We start from the raw sequence: 20,793 nt of genomic DNA on the forward strand, positions 1-20,793 counted from the left end.
CATCTCAGGAGGTATGCTGTCTGCCGGGGGCCCGTATCCGAGATGTTACGGAGGCATTGTCAAGGATTATCCGGCTCTCTGACTACTACCCCATGCTACTCATTCATGTGGGCACTGATGATACTGTGAGGTGTGACACTGAGCAGATCAAGAGTGACTACAGAGCTCTGGGGGTACGAGTGAAGGAGTTTGGAGCGCAGGTGGTATTCTCTTCAATCCTTCCTGTTGAAGGTAGGGGCCCAGGCAGAGACAGGTGCATCCTGAAGGTGAATGCCTGGCTGCAAAGATGATGTCACCAGGAGGGCTTTGGCTTCCTCGACCATGGGATGCTATTCCAGAAAGGACTGCTAAGCAGGGATGGTGTCCACCTTACGAGGAGGGGGAAGACCATATTTGGATACAGAATGGCTAACTAGTGAGGAGGGCTTTAAACTAGGTTTGACGGGGACAAATGAGCAAAGCCCACAGGTAAGTGGCGAACATGGAGACCTGGGAGATGGGAGGGAGCGTGGGCTACAATGGCAGAGAGAAAGGAGGGTCAGGGCAAAACTGGGAGGCAAGGTCAAATAAGGATCTTAGATGCCTATATACAAATGCAAGAAGTATGGGAAATAAGCAGGAAAAACTGGAAATGCTAATAAATAAGTACAATTACGACATTGTTGGCATCACAGAAACTAGGTGGGATAATACACATGATTGGAATGTTTGTACGGAAGGTACAGCTTGCTCAAGAGGGATAGACAGGGAAAAAAGGGAGGAGGTGTTGCCTTATACATTAAAAATGAACACACTTGGAGTGAGGTGGACATGGACATAGGAGACGGAAGTGTTGAGAGTCTCTGGGTTAGGCTAAAAAGGATTAAAAACAAAAGTGATATCATGCTAGGAGTCTACTACAGGCCACCTACCCAGGTGGAAGAAGTGGATGAGGCTTTTTTTAAACTACTAACAAAATCATCCAAAGCCCAAGATTTGGTGGTGATGGGGGACTTCAACTATCCAGATACATGTTGGGAAAATAACACTGCGGGGCACAGACTATCCAATAAGTTCTTGGACTGCATTGGAGACAACTTTTTATTTCAGAAGGTTGAAAAAGCTACCGGGGGGGAAACTGTTCTAGATTTGATCCTAACAAATAGGGAGGAACTGGTTGAGAATTTGAAAGTGGAAGGCAGCTTGGGTGAAAGTGATCACGAAATCACAGAGCTCCCTTCTATCCTTCCTTAGAATTGTGAAAACAGCACAATAGGGACAATGAATTTCAGGAAGGCAGATTTTGGTAAGCTCAGAAAGCTGATAGGTAAGGTCCCATGGGAATCGAGACTGAGGGGAAAAACAACTGAGGAGAGTTGGCAGTTTTTCAAAGGGACATTGTTAAGGGCCCAAAAGCAAGCTATTCTGATGTGTTGGAAAGATAGAAAATACAGCAAAAGACCGCCTGACTTAACCACGAGATCTTGCATGATCTAAAAATAAAAAAGTCCTATAAAAAATGGAAAGTAGGACAAATTACAAAGGATGAATATAGGAAAACAGCACAGGAATGCAGGGGCAAGATTAGAAAGGCAAAGGCACAGAATGAGCTCAAACTAGCTATGGGAATAAAGGGAAACATGAAGACTTTTTATAAATACATTAGAAGCAAGAGGAAGACCAAGGAGAGGGTAGGCCCACTGGTCAGTGAGGAGAGAGAAACAGTAACAGGAAACTTGGAAATGGCAGATATGCTTGATGACTTCTTTGTTTCGGTCTTCACAGAGAAGTCTGTAGGAATGCCTTACATAGTGAATGCTAGTGGGAAGGGGGTAGTTTTAGAAGGTAAAAAAGAACAAGTCGAGAATCACCTAGAAAAGTTAGATGCCTGCAAGTCACCAGGGCCTGATGAAATGCAGCCTAGAATACTCAAGGAGCTGATAGAGGAGGTATCTGAGCCTCTAGCTATCATCTTTGGAAAATCATGGGAGACAGGAGAGATTCCAGAAGACTGGAAAAGAGCAAATATAGTGCCCATTTATAAAAAGGGAAATAAGAACAACCCCGGAAACTACAGACCAATTAATTTAACTTCTGTGCCAGGGAAGATAATGGAGCAAGTAATTAAGGAAATCATCTGTAAACACTTGGAAAGTGGCAAGGTGATAGGGAACAGCCAGCATGGATTTGTAAAGAACAAATCATGTCAAACCAATCTGATAGCTTTCTTTAATAGGATAACGAGTCTTGTGGATAAGGGAGAAGCGGTGGACATGGTATACCTAGACTTTAGTAAGGCGTTTGATAAAGACAAATGCAAAGTGCTCCACTTAGGAAGGAACAATCAGTTTCATACATACAGAATGGTAGGTGACTGTCTGGGAAGGAGTACAGCAGAAAGGGATCTAAGGGTTATAGTGGACCACAAGTTGAATATGACTCAGCAGTGTGATGCTGTTGCAAAGAAAGCAAACATGATTCTAGGATGCATTAACAGGTGTGTTGTGAGCAAGACACGAGAAGTCATTCTTCTGCTCTACTGTGCGCTGGTTAAGTCTCAGTTGGAGTATTGTGTCCAGTTCTGGGCACCACATTTCAAGAAAGATGTGGAAAAATTGGAGAGGGTCCAGAGAAGAGCAATGAGAATGATTAAAGGTCTAGAGAACATGACCTATGAGGAAAGACTGAAGGAATTGGGTTTGTTTAGTTTAGAAAAGAGACGATTGAGGGGGGACATGATAGCAGTTTTCAGGTATCTAAAAGGGTGTCATAAGGAGGAGGGAGAAAACTTGTTCATCTTGGCCTCTGAGGATAGAACAAGAAGCAATAGGCTTAAACTGCAGCAAGAGAGGTTTAGGTTGGACATTAGGAAAAAGTTCCTAACTGTCAAGGTAGTCAGACACTGCAATAAATTACCCAGGGAGGCTGTGGAATCTCCATCTGTGGAGATATTTAAGGGTAGGTTAGATAAATGTCTATCAGGGATGGTCTAGACAGTATTTGGTCCTGCCTTGAGGGCAGGGGACTGGACTTGATGACCTCTCGAGGTCCCTTCCAGTCCTAGTATTCTATGATTCTATGATAATTTAGGGCAGGAAATTAAGAAAAATATTTCCAATTAAAGTTGCAGAGAGCATTTAGGTAGACAGAAAGTAATTATCTAGACTGGAATTTGGCCAGGACCCCAAATCTAACAGCTTTATAATGAAATAAAAATCCTTTGTTTACAAATATTTGTTCTCATGAGAGTACTCTACATTCAGTTCTAATCAATTTCAGCATTATCAAAAAGAAACAAATGACAGCCACGATGCTATGAATAGGTGTTACATGGTAGGGGACTTTTGTATTGATTTGTTCTGGGATTTCTGTCTCCTGAACTGTAAGATCTAATTTATCAAATTTCATTCTTCCATTTTTTCAAACTTATCCCTAACAGATGAAGTCTTCCCATTCTGATAAGAAACATTTGGTTCATTAAAAGGCAGACAGATTTGATTTTTTTTTCTATGAGATTATGCCGCCATGTGCAGATTTTTGTTGTTTTCTAACTTTATCTAGAATTTAACATACATATGCAGATTATTTTCTGTTTCTCTATGCTGGTAACACTTTTCTTTATAAAAGTGCATTGGTCATTGCACTATTAATTGCATCACTATGCACTTGTTTTTACTGTGTTAATGCAAATCAGCTTGATTGAACTGAGTAAGCACTACATTTAGAAAGAATGCTGAAGTGCAATTTGCTGACAGTGTAAGTAAAATCTCAATCCATAACCTACAAATCACTAGCACACTTACAAAGTTACATTTCAATTCTCAGACTTCTGTTTCTCATATTGACATTTTAATTAAGGTGGAATGAAATGTGGTGGGTTTTTTCATTGCTCTGAACAAAACTCTCTTGTGCAAAATACATTCTCTCAGTTGCTACTTACTGTCAGGCAACTGATACCAGGGTGGTCTAGGATTGTGATCAGAGCAGGTGTCAGGCCCAGTGGTTGGAGCAGGAACTGGGAACCCCGAGCCAGAGTCAGTAGTTAGAAGCTGGAGCCAAGGGTCAAGCCAGAGGTCAAGAACTGGATATCAGAGGCAAGGGTCCAGCTGGAGTTGAGGAACTGAAGCAAGCAGGGAAGCAGTCAAGAGGGAGGTTCAAGGAAGGACCAAAGCAGAGGGAAGTCTGTGTGGGTGCAAAGTAGGAGTATCAGGATCCAGGTAAGGGCCTGGCACAGCAGTGGGCATGACCATTTAGATACTTGCTTAAGCACCAGTCTGCTGGCCCCTCTAGCCAATCAGATGACCTGCTGTAGGTTAGCTGTGCTGAAGAGGCTGCCTGCAGATGAGCTCTGCCACAGCCTCTGATTCCTAACAGCCTCAGGCAATTGACCATGGATACAATTTTCAAAAGCATCCGATTTGCCAGGGATCCTCTGTTCTCTGACTTTCGGAAATAACGTAGGCTCCTAAGTTCATCAGTTAGGCACTCTTGAAAAGTTTTCTGACACTGTGAAGAACAGCTCCTGCATTTGCTCAGTTCAGATACAGCTGTTTGGGTGCCAGATTTACATTTCAGCTGAAATTGTCAATGTTCCATAGAACTGGATGCACTAATCCCCAGTATTGTGAATCTGTGCTTTGAAAAGCTCAGCCTTCATGTGTAAATTTGTAGCAGAGAGGCAGGGTTTGTAGCCTTCATGATGATCTGTGTTACAAAGGAGCTCAGACTACATATCTAATGCTCCTGTCTGGCCTTAAAGTCTGTGGCTTGATGAACTGATGCTTGGTCATGACAATTGTACTTGTGCTTTGACATTCTGTGTTGGGAGTTACATGTCTTCACCAAGGAAGATGATAACCTACAAAACCATAGGGATATTTTCTATGGGCAGAAATGGAGATGAGGCCCATAGCATATCCCTGGCTCTGAATACTCCCAACCTGTGTTTAAAATCTAAATGCAAACCCAAATTACTCAGTTGTCCCCTATGGACCAGACTCTACATGGCTAGTGCTGATGTGGACGTGGTGAGTCTCAGCGAGCAGAATGTCCACAGGGGGACAAAGTTCTAAGCAGGAGACAACTTCAACACTGGCAGAGACAGAGAGAGACTAGGCATGGCCAGAAGCTGGGCTTCAGCAGCTCCAGGTGCTCCCATAAGAATTAAGGCTGAGGAAGGCCATGCAGCCAGACATCAGTTCCAATCCCACAACACAAGCCACCAGAACTCATTTCCTCTACGCGACTCCTCAGAAGCCCCCTGCCATGGGCATCCAGTGACTTAGGCAGGGGAAGGCTTTGCCTTTCCAAACCGCCACCCTGGCCTGGCACACGCTCTGCCCCCAGAATGCCTGCTGTAGGTGTTCTGGGGGCAGAGTGTTGCTGCCCCCCAGTGCCTGCTCTCCCTGTGCTCCCTGCTCTCTCTGGGGCTCAAGCCACATGCCTCCCACCTCCCCACTGCTCCTGGAGGTGGGGAGGCTTGGGCCGGCTCAGGCCGTGCAGCCACCTCCCTTCCTGCTGCTCTGGGGCCAAGGAGGCAAGAGCAAGATGGCCTCCTCCCTGCCTGCTGCTTCCAGGCTGGGATGGGGGGGACATGTGGCCTTTTCATTCCCCACTGCTCCGGGGATGCTGGGGCATGTGCACGTGCTCTTCCCCTCTCCATGGTGGGGGGTGCGCACATGACATGCTCTTCTTTCTCCCCTCTCTGTGGTGGGGGAAGGGCCTCAGTAGAGGGGGTGGAGTGTAGGTGGGGCTGGGGGCCTGCCTCTCCCAACCCCAGTTGCACTGACAGCTCATGCTCCCTGCTAATAATGTGGTGCAGCTGATTTCAATAGCAGCTCAGACACAGAAGAGATTCTGAGGGGGCTCTTCTCACAACATCCCTCTCCAGGTACCTTGGCTGATGCAATTCCTCTTTATTAGGGAAACTGGGGCAGTAGCATGATCTGCCTGCAGATATTATTTGAGTTAGAAGCTTAAGAGATTCTGTTTACCCTTCGCTTTTCTAAATCTATCTCAAGCACCATGCACCTTCCAGTGGAGAATCCAAGTTGGTATTAATCTGTGTTTGTGTTTAATATTCAGTAGTGATATGTATGTTGTCTAAATCGATACACCTTATTATGAAGCAAATTCTGTGGCATTTCATTTTATGTAATTCCATGCACAGGAGAGAAGACAAATCACCAGCAAAAATTAAAAAGGACAAAGTGGTACAATTTATAACCCCATTCCACAAACTTAATAGATAGCAATAATTAAAATTCTGAATATATATTCTTCATATGAAAAAGCATAACCCGAATCCATTTTAGGACAACTATAAAAGGGACAGTAAATGCTTCATATTTAAATCATCCAGATGCCAGATAACATTGCAATTTTGTAATTTGGTATTTTGTGATCCTCCACCAATGTTGTATTTCCATTCCATTGTACAAAGGAGATATTCCTATTTGGTATGTATAAAGTGGGAGCACATGTCAATTATTTCTCATTGGAGCTACCCAGCACTTCACAATAATTTTACAAGCTGGAAAAACAAATACAAAGACTAGGTTGGTTGCTGTGCTGCCTCAAACAAGAGCAAAAAGGAAACTGCCCCTAAAGATACAATACATGGGATGGGGGCATATTCAGCTTCACATCAAGGAAGAAAGTTTCACAACTGCCAAACTCCATGTGGCAATTAAAGTAATTCCTGAAATTCTCTTCTTCCTCATCCTGAAAATGTGCACTGATACCAAATAAGAATACGCATACGGAAGTGTTTCCAGGACTATCATCCATCTCTTTAGCCACCAACCTGATCATCATAGAGAATTACAGTCTGCAGCCAATAATTGCTTTTAAGTGCAGGAGACAATAGATATGTTTACACAGGATTTGCAGAGGCTTTGTTGACCTGAATTCATACTTCATTCATTTTAGCTTTCTTGCTTTGAATTGCATGCTCCTTTATGCCTGTGTTTTATTGGTTGCTGTTCAGCAGCGTTGCCTACGCCAGATTAAAAGTAATCTCTTCCACATCCCTGGTTTTACTAAATGCTGCTTCTTGGCTCTGGGAGAGGGTCTGGCTCCTAGCAGTTAAGCTCGTTTGCTTAGAAATTGTTTGTGCATCACTTTAGAGATGTAACTTCTTGACATTGCAGATTTTGTTTGTGCATCACTTTAGAGATGCAATTCCCTGACAAATGACAGCGTGACTGAGAGCGGGCAGACACAGAGTTGCTATTACAATATTCAAACATTAAGCAGGTTGAATTAAATTAACTGGAAGTATAAACAATGGATATAAATGAGGCCATAAATGAGGCAAAAAATGAGTAAGTGCCAATGTAAGGTAAACTGTACTGATTTTGAATTCATATGTTGTGATAAGAGAATCTTATCACCAGTCAGTTACCCAGAGTTCATGAGGGAGTGTTGTAGAAGAAGAGGGTGTGGTCCCACACAGAAGGGGGTGTGACAAAAAACAATAACTTGTAAACTCTACTGGTATCTGTCTGCTATGTTACTTAAAGCCCAACTGCTGGGATCAAGTCAGAGATTACGCAAAAAGCTCAGCTTTCACTTTGTTAAAAAAAAACTAAGCTTCCCGCCCTCACCTTTCTGAAGATGAAAAGCTTTTAAAGACTATGCAACCAGTAGGCAAATACAAAGAACCCAATATATTTTTTTAAAAATCATGGTTTTGGATGACTGTCTCATGAATTTTGAACACTTGGGACCAGCACTACTACAGCTAAATTCCTGGTCAGGCAATTCATTGGTCATTTTCATTTAACCTAGTGGAATCAATCTTTGTCAAAGACTGCTAGCCTCAAGTAATAAGGATTTTTCACATATATTACAAATCTGACAAATTTTCAGTGTTTAATATATTCTGATTTTTTAAAAAAAATACACATTAGCCACTTCTCGGGGATTTTCTGAGACTTTCTAGTTAGAGCAGAAACAGCAGGTTGCTGGGGTTTAGGACATTCTATTAACTTTGTTAAAGTAACAAGGACTTCTCCTTGCCAAAAGTGACTTTTGCTTGTAATCCCAGGTTGGGACACTGATTAAATAAGCTAAATAAATAAATGTGCATTCTTCTCTAATATTTTCAAATATATTTTAGAATATCTAGAGTAGTGTATGTTGTTACCCGCACCCTTTTCCTTATCCCTTCCACACATTAGGGATACACACCTTTACCCAATTCCTAGGGCTCAGGATGTAACTTCCTATGGGTTTGCAGGATCTTTGCCACAGAAAGAGCCTTATACAGTACTAAAGTGACACACACATAAAGCAAGGGCTCATGAAGTGAGGTGTGTGCTGATTGCACACAACATTGGATGCAAGAGCCAGGCGTTCCCCTGCATCCAATCAAAATGCTTCTGCGGTTCAGTCGGCATACCACACAAATTCTAGATACGCAAGTGCAGTTAGCAAAACTACACCATCCCGGGATACCATCGTGGTTACAACAATCTTGTGGCTCACTGAGATAGAGGGCCACGCCTAAACCCCACTCTCTAGCATAGGTTACCTCTTGCTGTCCTAGACCATCCCTCACAGATGTTTGTCCAACCCCTTATTAAAAATCTCCAGTGATAGGAATTCCAATGAAGCCTATTCCAGTGCTTAACTGCTCTTATGGTCAGAAAGATTTTCCTTTATAGCTGACCTAAATCTCCCGTGCTATAAATTAAGCCCACTACGTCCTGTTCTACTTTCAATGGACATTGAGAACAGTTCTCCTCATAACAGCCCTTAACATATTTGAAGACAGTTACTGTTGTGGGCTCCTACTCAATTTATGATCTGCTATAATCCCCAAAATCCTATTTGGCAGTGTTATCATCTGGCCAGTTATTCTCCATTTTGTTGTTGTGTGTTTGATATTTTTTTTTTTTTTGTAAGTGCGGCACTTTCCACTTATCTTTATTGAAATTCATCTGGCTGGTTTCAGATCAGTTCTCCAACTTGAAGGTCATTTTGAATTTTCATCCTGTCCTCCAAAATTCTTGCCACCTCTCCCAGCTTTGCTGTCATCTGGAAAATTTATAAGCATACTCTCCACTGCATTATCCAAATTGTTAATGAAAATATTGTATAGTACTGACCCCAGAACTGACCTCTAGAGGATTCTACTCTAAATGCCCTCCAAGTTTTACCGCAAATCATTAATAACTATTGTTTGAATGCAGGTTTCCAACCAGTTCTGCACCCACCTTATAATAATTTCCATCTCACCTGCATTTCTTATGAGACTGTCACATGGGACTGTGTCAAAAACTTTACTAAAATCAATACATAGCACATCAACTGCTTTTTCCCACCCACAAGGCCAGCAACCCTGTCTAAGAAGGAAATTAAGTTGGTTTGGAATGATTTATCCTCCAGGTGCTTACAAATTGATTGTTTCCTAATGTATTCCAGTATCTTTCCAGGTATCGCAGTGAGGCTGGCTAGATTATAATCCACCAGGTCCTTTTTGTTCCTTGTTAAGACTTGGTAAAATATTTGCCCTGCTCCAGCTCTCTTGAACCTCGCCCATCCTCCAGGCATTCTCTGGATATGTCTATACTTGCAGCCTATTTCAGAATAGGGCTTAAAATGTAGGCATTCAGAATTGCAAATCAAGCCCGGGATTTAAATATCCTGCGCTTGACTTGCATCTTCCCGGCCAGGCGCCATTTTCTGAAATTTACAAGCCCGGAATAACTGCCCGCGTCTACACGCAGCGATGAAACGGGCGTTCGAAATAAAGCCCTATTTCAAACTACCTGTTATTCCTCCTGCAATGAGGTTTAACAGGTAGTTCAAAATAGGGCTTTATTTTGAACGCCTGTTTCACTGCTGCGTGTAGACGCGGGCAGTTATTCTGGTCTTGTAAATTTCAAAAAATGGCGCCCTGCCGGGAAGATGCAAATCAAGCATGGGATATTTAAATCCCGGACTTGATTTTCAATTCCAAATGCCTCCATTTGCAGCCCTATTCCAAAATAGGCTGCAAGTGTAGACATACCCTAAGATACTTGCTCTGGGTTCCAAGACTGCTTCAGTTTATTCCTTAATACTCTAGGCTGATTTGCCAACTTGAATACATCTAACTTATCTAAGTACCTTTTAAACTCTTCTTTCCCTATTTGAGGTTGTGTTCCTGCCGCCTCGTTGTTAATGTGTGGAGTATCCTGTCATCATTAACCTTTTTAGTGAAGATTTGAGCAAAATAGGCATTAAACTCCTCAGCCGTCTTGATGCTGTTGATTTTCCTACTCCACAGTGGTGCAGAAACATTTTTAAAAGTTGGGATGCTGAGGTCCCTTACCCCTGTCCACTCCCACTCCCAGCTGAGGACAGGAACAAAGCCCTGGTACATAGGACTGGCAGCCAGGACCCCTGACATACAGGGCTCATACCAGTACCCCAATACAGGGGGCTGGCAAAAGCACCCCTGGCATATGGGGTGGCAGCCAGGAGCCCAGATGTAGGGCTTGAACCAGGATCCCACTGAGACCCTGGGCATATGGCCAGCAGCAGAGGCCCCCCCAGAGTACAGGCTCAAACCAGCACCCCTGCACACAGGGCCAGCAACAGCCCCCCTGGCACTTGGGATGGCAGTCAGGAGCTTCGGTGCAGGGCAAGCATCTGGGACCTCTGGCTCCCATACCCATTCTGTACCTGGGGTAGGCAAACTACAGCCCATGGCTATTTTAATCTGGCCTTTAAGCTCTCAAGCTTACCTTGCTTTATGTGGATCCTGAAAGCAGCAGCATGTCCTTCCTCTGGTTCCTATGCATAGGCACAGGCAGGGGGCTTTGCACATTGCCCCCAGTAGGAGTTGCAAGGGCAGCGCCTGCAGATCGGGTAGCACACAGGGCCACCTGCCAACGCCTACACGCAGAGGAGACAGGAGGGGACGTGCTGCACATCCACAAGAGCTAGAAACTTACCTTTTCCTTAAGAACTAAGGCTGAAATTATCACATACTGCCTTGACTGCAAGACTTGAACACTGAAATCTCTTCCCAGCAGACTTTTCCTAGAATAACATCCTGTGACTAAGGAAGATGAAGCCCCAAACTTTATCCTTACCTGGATAATGGACAAGAACACAGCCCATGCCCCTGACTCCTTGACCCTACTTCCCAGGGCACAATAGTCACTTTTCATGGAATCATAGATGTCAGGATTTTCTTTCTTTAAGCTTTTCCATCCCAGCATGTTTCCCATAGAATGTAATGGAATCTTTGTACTATTTTAAGGAAAAGAAAGAAAGAAAGAATGCTCCGAGGTCCACGAGGGCATCGTCTGTAGAATAGGGGGTTGCTTTTGTGTGTCTGTGCATATCTATGTTCTTTATTAATGGTGATGATGCATGAGAACAGATCCCAGCTTGATTCAGTTTCCAGTCTGAGTAAAAATAAACATATTTGTAATTTGAGCACATTAGATTGGAATATGATTGCAACATGAGAACTATACTTTAAGATAGCCTGGCCAAGTTTTAAACTGGGGAATTAGCATCTTTGTATCCCATTCCCCTTTCAGATTCAAATGGATCCTTGTTCACTTTCACTCCTAAATTACTGGTAACATTGACATATTTTCACCATAAAAGTGACTGTATTGCAAAGGGGGGTTAAATAATCCCTCTATTAAGTATAATTTCTGAACCACTTTGTGCTCCTTTTAGATGAAATACACAATATAATTGAGTCTTTATCATTTTTAGTGGGGAAATTTGCTAAATTTTCATTCCATCCCTTGTTCCATATTTCTTTCAGAAATGTTGAGATATTTACTTTAAAAACAAACCAGTGTACACTATTTGACAAGAGTTATCAATTATTTAAAACTTTGGACAAGTCATATTGAAAACCAAAGGTGCAGAGAAGGGCAATGAAAAATGTCAGATACAGAACTCTACATCAAAATGTAAATTTCCTTTAAAGACATCATTGTTGTATCAATTCAAAGTTGTTTATCTATAAAAACCTATTAAAAATAAGAAATGTTTAAGAGAATTATTAAACCTTATGAGATGGAGAATGGAATTAATATTGGAAAGGGAATTCATGTTTAATAGAAGGATCAATCTGTTGTACGTAGTCTGCTCACTTTAATTAAATTTGGTTTGCATTGTTAAAAAATGCCAATCACTATCATATCTATGCCATATTATACCTTTGAAGAGTTCCTAATCTTTCCAGTTAGCTAAGAAATGAACATTGTTCCTGCTCAGGATATGCTATCTACTAAAAAAGTACTTACATATCAATAGAAATTGACTTTTCTATTTTTTTCTATACTAATCTTTTCTAAAATATCTTTTGGGAAGTGATTAGGAAGAACTAATTTCAGTTTATGAAAATCACAGGATAGTAACAGATTATAACAAAAATGCAAATGGACTATTAATAGCATAGTAATTGGGACAACACTATTACAATTTGTAAATTGCAGTTGGAGTGAAATTGGGGCCCTATTCAAGTCAGTGGGACTCTTGTTATTTAATTTGGTTGTGTTGGGATTTTATCCCGGGTTTCCAGTTTGTTGCTAGTTTAGTTTGGGTCCAGAAAAATACTTGTCCATGTAGCTATTTTGTTACTGTATAAATTTGTGTTGAAATAAATTGGGAATATAATATTTATTAATAGATATACCATATGCCATGACACACTATAAAAACTCATTTTAAAAAAACTCTTGGGAGCTGACAATATGTCACCAGAAATGCTGTGACGTACAGCGGTGAAGGGGGTGTTGTGCATATGAGAAGAAGGAAAAATAGGTAGATTAACCTTAGCTTTCATAGCCCATGTGTGATCTACTATCAAATCTAATTATTCTGTATTTGTCTGATTATGGGGAATGAATGCCTCCTCAGTGAGCATCCAGACAGGCCAATTATACTATAAATAATTTGAGGTATTTATTTAATATGACAGACTGACATGCTGAATAGATGTTTTACATTCATCCAACTCCTGAATGATTTGTTTTTCTGTGCATACCTGGAATATCCATCACATTCTATGCTGGCTTTTTTTTCCTTTGAAAGGAAATCATTTTCAGACTTCATTTTCAGACTTCCTTACAGTAACTTCTGATAACAGTGTTTTCACCTTCATTGAGCTGGACATCTCCTGTACATACTTAACCTACTAGGAGAGAAAAATATTGAATCTTTGGACTCTGCCTGCTATTGAAATAAAATTCAGCTGTAAATTGACATTGTTTTTTAAATACTTTACTATTTCTTGCCTGATGATGATTGTAATGTTTATTATCTGAATGTTTTTGGCTAATAAGGAAGGAGTCTGTCAGTGTTCCCTGTTAGCTGAGTGCTTGGGCAAGCACCCAGAGGAGATTCAAAAGCCATGCACTTTTCAAGAGCACCCACAGCCGGCAGTATGTTTCTCTGCTAGGCATGTAATAGTGTAGTCGATTAACAGATAAGCAAAAGCTTATAGGTTAATGCTATAGACTATATGCATTTCCCCAACCCTCCCTTCTCCCCGCTGATTCTCCCCCCCCCCCCCAGAAAATTTGTTACCAGGCGGGCCAGCAGCCTGGTTCAGTCATGGGTCACGCTGGGTCCGGGACCTATCCCTGTTGTGGTTCTGCTTTAAAGGTGTAGTGGGAGCTGGGCAGACAGGCAACCCAGTTCAGACTCTTCCCCCCAGCCCCAGACAAGGGCTGCTGCCACCTCTTTATCAGAGGCAATAGCACAGGGTTATGGGAAGCTGATCCATGAAGGGAGCTGTTTTTTTAAACTGGTATTTAAAAAATTTAAATTGGGAATATAATATTTATTAATAGCTATACCATATGCCATGACACACTATAAAAACTCATTTAAAAAAAACCATGACCCGCGCTGCTTGCCTCTGGCTCCATGGGAGTGAGGTGCACTGGCTGCTGGCCCCACCCCCAGGGACTATAGAATAGTGGACTAACCAAAATGAATTAATGAGGTTACTTGATTATTCAATTAACCGATATTTAACATCTAATTTCTACCCGTGGTGCACATCCACACATGCATTGGATTACATCATAAAATGTATTCCATGCATGGATGGAGAAAACATTGGAGTCAGTTCTGAAAAAGTATATGCTTTTAAATATATAAAAGTTTCACTAATTAACCCCTTTGTTTTCCAAAGAAGTAAAGCATTAGAAAAAAATACACTTACATAAAACAGTGGAAGAAAATTCTGAAAGAATCTTTCAATTTGGTAATGTGGTCTGTCTGAGCACTGCCTTACTAATAGTGTAAGATGATTTATTACATAGAAAATGTTCTTGGTTGAACTAAATTCCTTATTAGTGCCAGAGGTTGACCTTAACAGAAATGCTAGGTCCAAACAGGTACCAAACTTCAGGGCAGCTGGTGGTCAGATTTGAATTTGACGACGGAAGTCACCTCCCTGTAATAATCCAGACAGGAATGTTGTTGCTTCACTGCCTTGCACCTTGTGTAGTGATGTAATCTGGGGGTTTTTGAAGAAAGCTAAATGAGTTAAATGTCTAAAAACCAGTAGGAGTGGAAAACCCCAGTCTTGCCTCAGTATAAAGTGAGAACAACACACCATGGAATCAGTCTGACCTGCAAGGAGGCAGGAAAGGGCTGGAGTTGCAAACGTCAGTTCTGGATCTGAGTTCGAAGATAAGTTTTCTCTACTGGGCATATTCTGGGACTAATTCTTCACTGCCCTGTCCTTTACACAGTACAAATCTGAATTAGTAGCATTTTACCTCCACTTGCACTTCCTTTGTATTGTGTAAAGGACAGGGCAGTGAAGAATCAGTCCCAGAATATGCCCAATAGAGAAAACTTATCTTCGAACTCAGATCAAGAACTGACATTTGCAACTCCAGCCCTTTCCTGCTTCCCTGCAGGTCAGATTGATTCCATGGTGTGTCGTTCTTATACAAACAGTCAATATGATTCCATTCCTGTGATAAATGCATGTTCACGCTAACAACATATACAGTAAGGCTATGTCTAGACTGCAGGCTTCTTTTGAAAGAGGCTCTTTCGAAAGCATCTTTCGAAAGAGCCTCTTTCGAAAGATCGCGTCTAGACAGCAGGCGGATCTTTCGATAGAGGAAATCCGCTTTTTCGAAAGAGAGCACCCAGCGAGTCTGGATGCTCTCTTTCGAAGACGGCCTCTTTACATTGAAGAACGCCTTCCTTCGAAAGAGGAACTTTCGAAGGAAGGCGTTCTTCCTCGTGAAACGAGGTTTACCGCCATCGAAAGAAAAGCCGCGTTCTTTCAAAATAATTTCGAAAGAACGCGGCTTGAGTCTGGATGCAGGGGAAGTTTTTTCAGGAAAAGGCTACTTTTCCCGAAAAAACCCCTGAGTCTGGACACGGCCCAATAGTAAGCCCTTGTCCCTCGTGGGACTAAATGCTAGAGCCCTTTCAATTCTCTGGAAGATAAACTTCAGCCAAATATTAATTACTGAACTTACAATGATGTAACAAAGTGAAATTTAACAACCTATGATGTGCAAGAGGTTAGATTAGATGTTCTAATGATCTCTCCTAGCCTTAGAATCTGGGTCTATGAATCTATCATCATGACAGAAAAGGATTTTGTTTTAGAAATCAAATATAACCTGTTTCCAATATAATCTTGATATGTAAATTATCATCAAGCACTTCTAAAATATAAGAAGGCACAATTTTGAGAACTTGTATCCCCTTATCTCTAAAAGATGAATGCTGCCAGATTTGTTTGCAAAGATGAAATATATGATGAATTTAAGACATGGCTTATCTTCATAAGTTTAGGAAATATGCAGCTTAATGAATAATTCATCCAGATAAAAACCATCATGAATTAATTGTTTAAACATCTGAAAAAGTCTTATACTGAAGATAATTTATTGCTTAGGCAGCCAGAGTATTAAAAGTTTCCACAGTAAAAAGAAATTACATGACAGATTTCATCATGGTTTTCTCTATGTCAAAACTACATCTCTCTTTCGAAAGAGGGATGTAACTTAGGCAGATCAAAAGTGCAAATGAAGCGGGGATTTAAATATCCTGCACTTCGTTTGCATAATTGCGTCACAGCGGTCTTTCAAAAAAGGGTATTTTGAAAGTGAAACCTCCATCTAGACGCGGTTCTTTCAGAAAAAAAACTTTTTTGAAAGATTAAAAAATGAGGAGTACAGGATCTTTCAAAAAGGGGGGGAGGTTCAAAAGATCTGCGTCTAGACAGTGGTTTCACTGTCAAAATATCCTTTTTCGAAAGATCGCTGTGACATGATTATACAAATGAAGCGCAGGGTATTTAAATCCCCATTTCATTTTCACTTTCGATCTGCCTAATTTACATCCCTCTTTCGAAAGAGGGATATAGTTTAGACATACCCTATGTGTCTATACACTGAAAAGGTGTGGCAAAACTTTGTAATTGCTATAGCGTTACCAGTTTACACCACGGTCTTCCTGGGACAGGATGTACAGTGGAGAAAAAAAAAGACCAGTTTTATTGATCCTAAGATGCAGAGATGTAGGATTGGAAGTGCAGTTACACTCTTTATCGGGGTGGACAGAATATGGCCCATGGGCTATATCTGGCCTGGATCTGGCTTGGCACAGCCCGTTAGGAATCTTGAGCAGTCTATCTGTCTGTCATGGGCACACACACCACTCAAAGTGTCTGACTGGTGGGTCCAATACGTGTGTCTCTGTGCAGCGCCTCCCTTTCAGAGGGGTCTCCATACGCTGCCCCACCCTCCAGTATGGTACTCGTAGCTCCCATGGGCCAGAATTTGGAGCCTGCAGGAGTGTGCTGTACATGGAGACCCAAGGGGTGCACTGTGCACACATACACACATGCTGGCTCCAGCAGCCAGCTGCTCTGAGCAGTGTGGAGAGCCATGGCAGTCAGGAAGTCTGTCCAAGGGTCCCACTTGGCTGCTGACTGGGCGCCACCTATAATAAGTGCTTCCCAGCCAAAGCCTGCACCTGGCACCTCACCTCTGCCCTCAGCCCTGCCCCCTGCCCTAGGTCACAGCCCATCTTGCATCCAAACCTTCTCCCAGACCTTGCACCGCCTCCTCATCTCGATCCTTGGCCCAGATCCCCGCCCCCTTGCCCAAACCCCACCCCCACTCCCTCTCAAACCCTACACCGTCTCCTGCACCCCAGTCCCCTAACATGAGCTCCCTTCTGCAGCAACCTCCATCCCAGTCCTGTCCTCATTGCGTAAATCATTTCACCTCTGTGTGTCTCAGGTGCCCCTTACGCCATCTGTCTTGTCTATGTAGACAGCAAACCCTTCAGGACAGGGAGTGTCTTTCACTGCTTGTACAACACCCACCATAATGGACACTCCTCGGTTTGTTTACCAAGCAGTCTCTTCCCCAGGTAGCCCATCCCCTGATGGATCTATGTCCAAGCAGCTACCTGTGCAGCCTGCCTCTTCCCTCTTGATTATTAACTACAACCCTCCCTTCAGGTTTGATAATTTTGGCAAGAGTTCCAAGGTGGATCTCCTGTGAGTCTCTGACTCCAGGACAGATCATTAACGTCTTCCTCTCGTGATGCAGTGTGGGATGTGTAATCCCCATTACCCTAGACCATAAGTATTTGGGAAGGGATATATGATCCACACGTGCTGTCAATGTAAATATACCCAATGCTAAAACGACATCACCTCTGGATGGAAAAAACAGGTTCCCAGGCCTGGCACAGATTCTTAGTAACTAACCTGAGGTGCTGAAAGGACCAGTATTCAAGTACTCTGATTTTATGTTCTCAGATCAGCCCAGTCTTACACTCCATCTAGTTTTAAAGGCTCCTTTTCTGTGGAAAATCACTGCAAGCTTTTCAAGGATTAATCAAACTCTGCTACCAGGATTACGGAGTTTGTGAGAAAGGGAAACAGGCTGGAAAATCAAATGCTAATACATGCATATGTCTCCCTGTGTATTTAAATATTCATATTATTTTTCATCCACACATGTAGTGGAGGCCAGAGGGGAGCCTGTGAAATAGTGATCTTAGCCAAGCCCGTTGGCTCCCATAAGTGCCTGCGCAGTGGCAGTGGCAGGAGTTTATTTCCTGAAACGTCCTTTTAAAAGTTACAGAAAACCAGTCAAAATTAAATTACTATATTGTTAAATACCGAGATCATCTTCCACTGAATTCTCTCTGGCATGATTAATAATAGCATTATTGGTGAGACTTTCCCTGAATACACATGCTTTGCAGGCCTAAACTATAAATAATGTAAAGGGAAACACTTTTCAAATCAATAAATAGTACATTGGATGCAATTCCAGAAGAGTTTGGCTCATATTTTCCTCTGTCAAGGTGCAGTGATCCCTTACCTTTATTTTTTTTATATTTTTATTCATTTATTTCAATAATACAGGCAGCTACAGTGGAAGTACTTTACTGGGGATATCAAGTGCTACAGTAGGGTTGCCACGTGTCCAGTTTTGAACCGGACAGTCCAGTATTTGAACTTTCTATTTGGGAAACAAATTGAGAAAATATAAATGTCTGATATTTTCTCAATAAGATGTAATGTAGATTGTGATGTAATGTCAAGTGTGTCCGGTATTTTTGTTGAAACTATCTGGCAACCCTAGCTACAAAAATACATATAGAAGAACACAGAGACCTTCTAGCTCCTTAGCTCTCTTTTCCTATGGATAGCTAGTAAATTCGCTCACCAATTCTTTTATAAGGGGGTTTGAATTTGTTTTTAGGGGATTTCAATATGAATTTGATTCCACACCAAAAAAAAAAACCCTTAACAAAGTTCATGTTAATTGAAAATCCTGATTATTAGTCTCATTAGGGAAGTCAAGGAATTAATATAAAGTGAATGCTCCTCTGTTGCCTATAGGTTATCTTTCCAGATTTGAACTCAGGAAGAATTGGCCTCAGTCTCCAAGTTTTTCCATGCAGGATCGAAGCCCTAGCTTACAAAATGAATAGAGGCATATAGCTGCCATAAAACATGGACAGAAAATTTCATGTACACCAATGCCAAAAATGATGCTGGAATAGAAGCATGAGATCTGCTGTCTCACCCCTTTGTTGTATTTGTTTCATAGAAAAAAGATGGACTAATGCTGCCAGTTTAGCTCCTTACTCAAGTGCTACATTTTTTTAAACAAAAGAAGTTTAAATTGCTGCTGAGTCCTGTTGTGCATTTGACACATCAATAAGCCGTTTTCCAAACATGATTCAATTAGAATCATTCCATCATTGGTCTTAAAGTGGGCCACAGACACTACACGAGTCATGCCAATTCCTACACATTCCTGACTTTCTTCTTCTTTCCAGGCAATTCCTATCAGCTCAGTTTGGATATTCAATATGGCCCTTTCCTTGGGAGAGATGCAATCCCATCATTGCTAGCAATCAGGGCTTGAGCCACATGGAGTGTTAAAATGTGTATGGTTGGAAGGAGGAAGATCTAACACTCTTTGATCTGGTGCATGCTAACTCAGGATCTTGTTCTATTGATTGTTGAGCAGGAAGCACTACTGTGTATTTTGAAAGGTAACCTTACTCCATGTGAGTCTAGCCATGTGGTTGGGTAGAACTTCATGAAACTCCATGGTGCCATCTTGAACTTAAGATGACAGTCTCATCAAAGCCACTCAATTTTTGTATGTTTTCAATTTGAAGCCATCAGTTTCTCCCCAGCAAGCCAAGGATTTGGCTAAATTTCATCCTAGGTTTCCTGAAAGTTTCATACACCTATCTTGGGCTTCTTACAGGTTAGGTTATGACCCTTTCACATTGCATTAATTTTAGATAGTGTACAACTGAGGTCAAAATCTGACCTTTACATTCCAGCTTTCAGGATCCATGTACACTAAAAACTCTGTAAGCCAGCATGTTGGGTGAATGGGAGGTGCTGCTTAGTTGAATATTCTGATTACTTAAGAATTATATTTTACTAATGAAATATCAATTAAGAATTATAATACAATAAAATGAATAAAGTATAAAATAGTATAGAGGCATTCAGCAATCCAGTAGCAAAGTGGCTGGCTTCTTGAAGCACTTAGGTGTATACAGGTAAAGTTTTCTACACTACATATCACTGTGAGCAGCATCTGGCATAGGCCCCCATCACTAAAAATACACTTAACACTAAAACTACACTGAACATAATCTCTCTTCAGGATCTTGAAGTGCCTCAGAGTCCTCATTATCAACATTAATTATCATTCATCATTGTAGATGTAGAAGGTGTAGGAAATGAGCTGAGTCTGTAATGGCCCTATGACACACTCTGGAAGCTGCTTTTTTGAATAAATCCCTGGTATCAGTTTGCTGGCTTGTCTTCTGCCTCTTTTGCATAAAAGCAGAGTGCAAAATGGGCAGCTGGTTGCCCATACTAGGCAGTCTGCTAGTCCTAGCTGCTAGACTGAAGATTTGTATTTGGAGATATCACAAAATCCAGTTAATTGAGCTTTCTGATTAATTCACTGAGTGATGCAGGAATATTTTTAAGAGTGAGGGTGCTGAGACTCCAACCCCTTCCCACTATTCACCCACTCAGTAGGGATGTTAAGGACTAGTCAACTATTTGACTGTCCGATGTTTATCGGATAGTCAGTCGACTAGTCAATTTTCCCTCCTTCCCGCCCTCTCCCCCCATCTGTATCAGATACTATTTGAATGAGGCAAATTTGAAAGGGCAAGCGCCGCACAGCTGATCCCCAGTTCAGCTGTGTAGCGCTGCCATGCATGGAGCCCGGTGTCAGCTGGGGACTTCCCAGCTGATCCCAGGCTCCAGTGCAACATTTCCGTGGAACCCAGGATCAG

The sequence above is a fragment of the Pelodiscus sinensis genome, chromosome 14 (assembly GCF_052426305.1).
Source record: "Pelodiscus sinensis isolate ZL-2025 chromosome 14, ASM5242630v1, whole genome shotgun sequence".
Lineage (NCBI taxonomy): Eukaryota > Metazoa > Chordata > Testudines > Trionychidae > Pelodiscus > Pelodiscus sinensis.